Below are 6426 nucleotides of genomic sequence, written 5' to 3'. Positions count from 1 at the left end.
CAGGCAGAAGCTCAGGTCCTGCTGGATCCTCAGGTCCCTGAGCTGGGACAGGGGACAGGAACCCTCAGGGACACGTGGCAACCTCGTCCCCCATGGCCAGCACGACCATGGGCTGCTCCAGAACCAACACGGGATGGATCCAGCCCCCAGGAGGGGCCACATCCAGCCTGGAGATGGGCCAGGCTCAGCTCTGAGTGGGTTCCATCCACCTCTGGTGGTTTTCACGCCCGCCTGGGGTAAGATCCAGCCCCAAAATGGGCTGATCCAGCCCCAAAATGAGGTGGATCCAGCCCAGAGATGGGTCAGCTCCAACTCTGGTGGGTTCCATCCCCACCTGGGGTCAGATCCAGCCCCAAAATGAGGTGGATCCAGCCCAGAGATGGGTCAGCTCCAACTCTGGTGGGTTCCATCCCCACCTGGGGTCAGATCCAGCCCCAAAATGAGGTGGATCCAGCCCAGAGATGGGTCAGCTCCAACTCTGGTGGGTTCCATCCCCACCTGGGGTCAGATCCAGCCCCAAAATGAGGTGGATCCAGCCCCAAGAGGGACCACATCCAGCCCAGAGATGGGTCAGCTCCAGCTCTGGGGGGTTCCATCCCCACTTGGGGTCAGATCCAGCCCCAAAATGAGGTGGATCCAGCCCAGAGATGGGTCAGCTCCAACTCTGGGGGGTTCCAACCCCACCTGGGGTCAGATCCAGCCCCAAAATGAGCTGGATCCAGCCCCAAAATGAGGTGGATCCAGCCCAGAGATGGGTCAGCTCCAACGCTGGTGGGTTCCAACCCTATGTGAGGTCAGATCCAGCCCCAAAATGGGCTGATCCAGACCCAAAATGAGCTGGATCCAGCCCCAAGAGGGGCCACATCCAGCCCAGAGATGGGTCGCCTCCAACTCTGGTGGGTTCCATCCCCACCTGGGGTCAGATCCAGCCCCAAAATGAGGTGGATCCAGCCCAGAGATGGGTCAGCTCCACCTCTGGTGGGTTTCATGCCCACCTGGGGTCAGATCCAGCCCCAAAATGAGGTGGATCCAGCCCAGAGATGGGTCAGCTCCAACTCTGGTGGGTTCCATCCCCACCTGGGGTCAGATCCAGCCCCAAAATGGGCTGATCCAGACCCAAAATGAGCTGGATCCAACCCCAAGAGGGGCCACATCCAGCCTGGAGATGGGCCAGACTCAGCTCTGAGTTGGTTCCATCCAACTCTGGTGGGTTTCATGCCCACCTGGGGTCAGATCCAGCCCCAAAATGAGGTGGATCCAGCCCAGAGATGGGTCAGCTCCAACTCTGGTGGGTTCCATCCCCACCTGGGGTCAGATCCAGCCCCAAAATGGGCTGATCCAGCCCCAAAATGAGCTGGATCCAGCCCCAGGAGGGGCCACATCCAGCCCAGAGATGGGTCACCTCTAACTCTGGTGGGTTCCATCCCCACACAGGGTTGGATCCAGCTCCCAAACGGGCCGTACCCCGCACCGCCCAGCCCGGTGCATCCCACAGGATGGAGCACCTCCAGACTCACCCATCCAGGCTGGGGCTGGAGCTCCTGGAGCCTCAGGACGTAGGGACTGATGCCCCTGGAGTTGAGCAGCTCCACGGTGGCCACCACAACGTCCTGGTAGCTGACATTCCAGAGCCCTGGCACGGGCGCTGGGAAGGATCCGGCCGATCCCGACGTGGATCCATGGGGAGCCAGAGTGGTGGCCCTGGCCAGCCCCAGCAGCAGCAGCAGCAGCAGCGGTGGGAGCATCACATTTTCATCCTGCCTCCTGCCCCCAGCTGTGCCAGGGACCTTCTTTTATGGCAGATCTCCTGGATGCTCCGGGAAGAGCCGGGGAAATTCCTGGTGGGTCGAATCCGGCCGGGAGCCAAGTCCATCCCACGGGGTGTCCATGGAAGCTGCTGGCTCCAGGTCCCAGGAGCCACCACGCCGGGGCATGGGGCACCTCATGGTGACCCCCAAAGAGCTGCCCCGGGGTTGGTGGGGTTATGGGGGGGCACCAGGTTGGGGTTCTCACCCCCCCCTTTCTCCACCAGTGAAGACACCGACCCCAGGATGGGGCTTTCCAGCTCCTGGGGGTGATTTATGGGAGGGTGGAAACATCTTGTCCTTCATGGTAAATCAGGTGGGTTTGGCCAAACACCAGCTCTGGGAAGGTTCATCCTACCCAAGGCCAAGCAGGAACCTCCAGGAGGACATCAAGGAACCCTGCCCAGGAGGTGACCTTCCTTTCAACCCCATAAAGGAGGTGAGGGGAACCCCAAAGCCACCCAACAGGTTCAGAGGTCCTGGCTGGTGCAGAACGTCAAGGAAGGTCTCATCAATCAAGTGGGGACAAGGGCACCCGGGTCAGAGCTGGTGGGTGGGACCTGGAAGTCCCCAGGGATGGATGTTGTCAATCAGGGACCTGTGGGACAGCCCAGGAGAGCCAGGTCCATGGAGAAGGGACCCTCGGTGGGATGGTGTCACCCCAGGTTGACCTTGGGAACCTCCAGTGGTGGGGACACTGCTGCAGCCCCAGGGAGGTCCTTCCAGTGAACACCTGGGCCCACAGGACAACCCAAGGTGAGGTGAAACCTCTTCTGTTGCCCCTTGTGCTCTCCAGGTGTTCTCCACCCCCGGGGCCCTGGTCTGCTGTGATGAGGTCCCCCCCAAAACGTTCTCCTCTCCAGGGAGAAGAGCCCCCAACTCCTTCAGTCTGTCCCCCCAGAGCAGGTTCTCCAGCCCTTTGACCACCATCCCTGGGACAGTCTCCAGGTTGTCCACACCCTTCTTGACTTGTGAGGACCAGAACTGGAGACACCCTTCCAGGGGTGGCCTGGTCTTGGAGCCAGGAGACTGAAGAGCCAAGGAGGAGAGGTCCTCCAGTGTGGACCTCCTCTTACAAACAAGGATGAGCTGGTTGGAGAGGAGAAGGTGAGGAGCAGCCTTGGTGGTGGTGGTGACCATGAGGTGGTGGAGCTCAACATGCTGAGAGGAGGAGGGAGCTGGGCAGGAAGCAGGATCACCAGCCTGGACACTTCCAGAGAGAAGAGTTTGGCCTCTTCAGAAACCTGCTTGGAAGAATCCCGTGGGAACCAGCCCTGAAGAGAGGACAGGTCCAGGCAGGGTGGTTGATTTCCAAGGATCATCTTCTCCAAGGCAAATCATGGGCCCCTCCTGACAGGCAGGAGACCAAGGGAGGTGGCCAGAGGTCTGTGTGGGTGAGCAGGGAGCTCCTGCCTGAGCTCAAGGACCAGAGGGTGGTGATCAGCAGCAGAAGGCCCAGGTGGAAGCTGGTGGTCCCCAGAGGCCCACCCTGAGGCCAGAACTTCCACATCTTCATTCACCATTCATTCCTCAGCAGGGACAGGAGGTGACACCCAACTGGGAGGAGGGGTTGATCAACCAGAAGGCCCTGCTGCCATCTAGAGGGGACCTCAACAGGCTGGAGAGGGGCCACCAGGAGCACCAGGGGCTTCCAGCAGGATCCTGCCAGGGGAGGAACCACCCCAGGCACCAGGACACAGCAGGGCCACCCAGCAGCTCCTCAGGGAAGGTCCTGGTGGCCACCAAGGTGACCAGCAGTGTCCCCAGCAGCCCCTTCCATGATGCATCCACCCAGATGGGCTTTTGGGGAAGGCAAATTCCTTCCAAATGCTTCAATCCTTCCCAATCCCTTCCCAATCCTTCCCAATCCCTTCATAATTCTTCCAAATCCCTCCAAATTCCTTCCAAATCCCTCCAAATTCCTTCCAAATTCTTCCAAATCCCTTCAAATTCCTTCCAAATCCCTTCAAATTCCTTCCAAATCCCTTCAAATCCCTTCAAAATTCTTCCAAATCCCTTCAAATTCCTTCCAAATTCCTTGAAAACTTGTTCCAAACCCTCAGATTTCTTCTAAATTCCTTCCAAACTTTCATTCCAAGTTCTTCCATTCCTTAAAAGCTCCTTCCAACGTCTCAAATTCTTCCTAAATTCATTCCCAATTCTTCTAAATACCTTCCAATTCCTCCCAGATTCCTAAATCCATCCAAACTCTTCCAAATCCCTTCCAAATTCCTTCCCAAAATCCTTCCAAACTCTTCCAAATTCCTTCCAAAATCTCCAAAATCTTTCCAAAATCTTCAAGTCTTCCAAATTCCTTCCAAAAATCTTCCAAATCCTTCTAAAATCCTTCCAAACTCTTCCCAAACCCCCCCAAACTCTTCCCAAATCCTCCCAAACTCTTCCCAAATCCCCCCAAACTCTTCCCAAATCCTCCCAAACTCTTCCATCATGGAGAACCCTGGATCCAGGTGGGACAACCTTGCTGGGTCTCCTCAGGCTCAGGATTTAACAGTGACCAAAACCAAGAACTCAAAAGAGTTGACCTCAAAATGATGATTTTTAAGACCCTCCAGAGTGATTTTGGGACAAGAAAAGGGAATATTTGGTGAGTTTCAGCCATGGGGGCTCTGGGATTTGCCCCCCACTGCCTGGGGGGGCAACAATGACCCCCCCCAAACCCAAGCCCAAGGCCCTGAGAGGTGAGGAACTCCCCGTTCATAAATCAGGCCCCAGGAGGTGGAGCTGCTCCTCCTCATTCCCAGCATCCCAGGCTTTGTTTGTCCTGTTCCCACAGCCCGGCCAGGGGGTGTGTTTGGGAGGAAAACACTTGGGGGGGGGGAAGGGAGAACCTGCTGAGCTCATGGTGACAATGTCAGGGTGAAGTGAGGGCACAGAGAGGCCACCAGCCCTGGAGAAATCCAGGGTAGGGAAACCACCCCCAAGACCCCAGGGAAGTGATGGGGCTGCCCATGGGAATCATGGAATGGGTTGGGTTGGAAAAGAGCTTGAAGATCATGGAGTCCAACCCCAAATCCACCCCTGCCCCACGTCCCTCAGCACCATCTCCAGGGCTTGGAAACCCCTCCAGGGATGGGGACTCCCCCCCTGCCCTGGGCAGCCTGGGCCAGGCCCTGACAACCCTTGCCAGGCAGGAATTGTTCCCCAGATCCAACCTCCACCTCCCCTGGCACAACTTGAGGCCGGTTCCTCTTGTCCCATCCCTTGTTCCTGGGGAGCAGAGCCCGACCCCCCTGGCTCCAACCTCCTCTCAGGCAGCTGCAGAGCCAGCAGGTCTCCCCTCAGCCTCCTTTGCTCCAGGCTGGACACCCCCAGCTCTCCATCATCCAGCCCAACCCCCCTGCCAGAGCAGGCTCTGATGGGTGGGAAGGCACAAACCTGCCCCAACCTTCAAAGAAGAACAACAACCAACTAAACGACCTTCCTAAAATGTGGCCTCTTGGTGTCTTGGGAGGGATCCTAAAAACAGGACCAGTGGGATCCATTTCATTCACCTTGGAAGACCCACCAACAGCTGCTCAACCTTCACACACACAGATGATGAGGTTCAGCACTGACAGTTCCCAGAAATCTGTTCCCTCCCTCTATTTTCACCACAAACCAGTGACAAACATCCCCAGGCCTGGTTATTAGTTTGATTTCCACGAGCTGGAACAAGATGAGAGCTCATTTCCTTCTCCCATGCCCACCTTTACCTCAGACCAGGCTCCTACTTCTTGTAAACACAAGCAGGAAAGCACCCAGGGGTGCCAAGTCCTCCACCCTGCACTGTGGCTGTTTAAAGAAACCCTGATTCCCATTTGCTGCAGGAGCTGGGTCCTGATCTCAGACACACCTGCCACTTTCTCAGGTGCTCAGACCTTCCCAAACTCAGGCAGCACCTCTGGTCAGACAACCAGCACAGATCCTGAACTCCTCCTGCCCCCAAACCCACCAGGGATCAGGGACCCTCCGTGTCTTCAGCAGAGTTTTCAGCAGAGCAGAAGGACAGAAGGTGGGATGGGGACCTTGTTTTTAGTTTTCTTTTCCTCTCTCATCACCCATGACTGAATCGCACCGTCCAGCCTGGTGTGGGGTTTTTTCTCATGGATAATTCTGACCAGAGATCACAGAATCCCAGACCCTCAGGGGTGGGAAGGGACCTGGAAAGCTCCCCCAGCCCAACCCCCCTGCCAGAGCAGGGGCACCCAGAGCACATCCCACAGGATCCAGGGGGGTTGGAATGTCTCCAGCCAAGGAGACTCCACAGCCTCTCTGGGCAGCCTGGCCCAGGGCTCTGGCACTTCACAGCAAACAAGTTCTTCCTGAGATTCACAGGGAACCTCCTGGGCTCCAGTTTGCACCCACTGCCCCTTGTCCTGTCACTGGACATCACTGCACAAAGCCTGGCTCTGTCCTCCTGACACTGCCCTGAGCAGATTTGTGCCCATGGATGAGGTGGCCCCTCAGTCTCCTCTTCTCCAAGCCCAACAGCCCCAGCTCCCTCAGCCTTTCCTCAGCAGGGAGATGTTCCCCTCCCTCCAGCATCTCTGGGGCTCTGCCCTGGGCTCTTCCCAGCAGTTCCCTGTCCTTCTGGAACTGAGGGGCCCAGAACTGGACACAA

This window comes from Chaetura pelagica, unplaced genomic scaffold (genome assembly GCF_000747805.2).
Source record: "Chaetura pelagica isolate M959 unplaced genomic scaffold, ChaPel_1.0 scaffold1460, whole genome shotgun sequence".
Taxonomy (NCBI): Eukaryota; Metazoa; Chordata; class Aves; order Apodiformes; family Apodidae; genus Chaetura; species Chaetura pelagica.
This window is presented reverse-complemented; position numbering follows the sequence as displayed.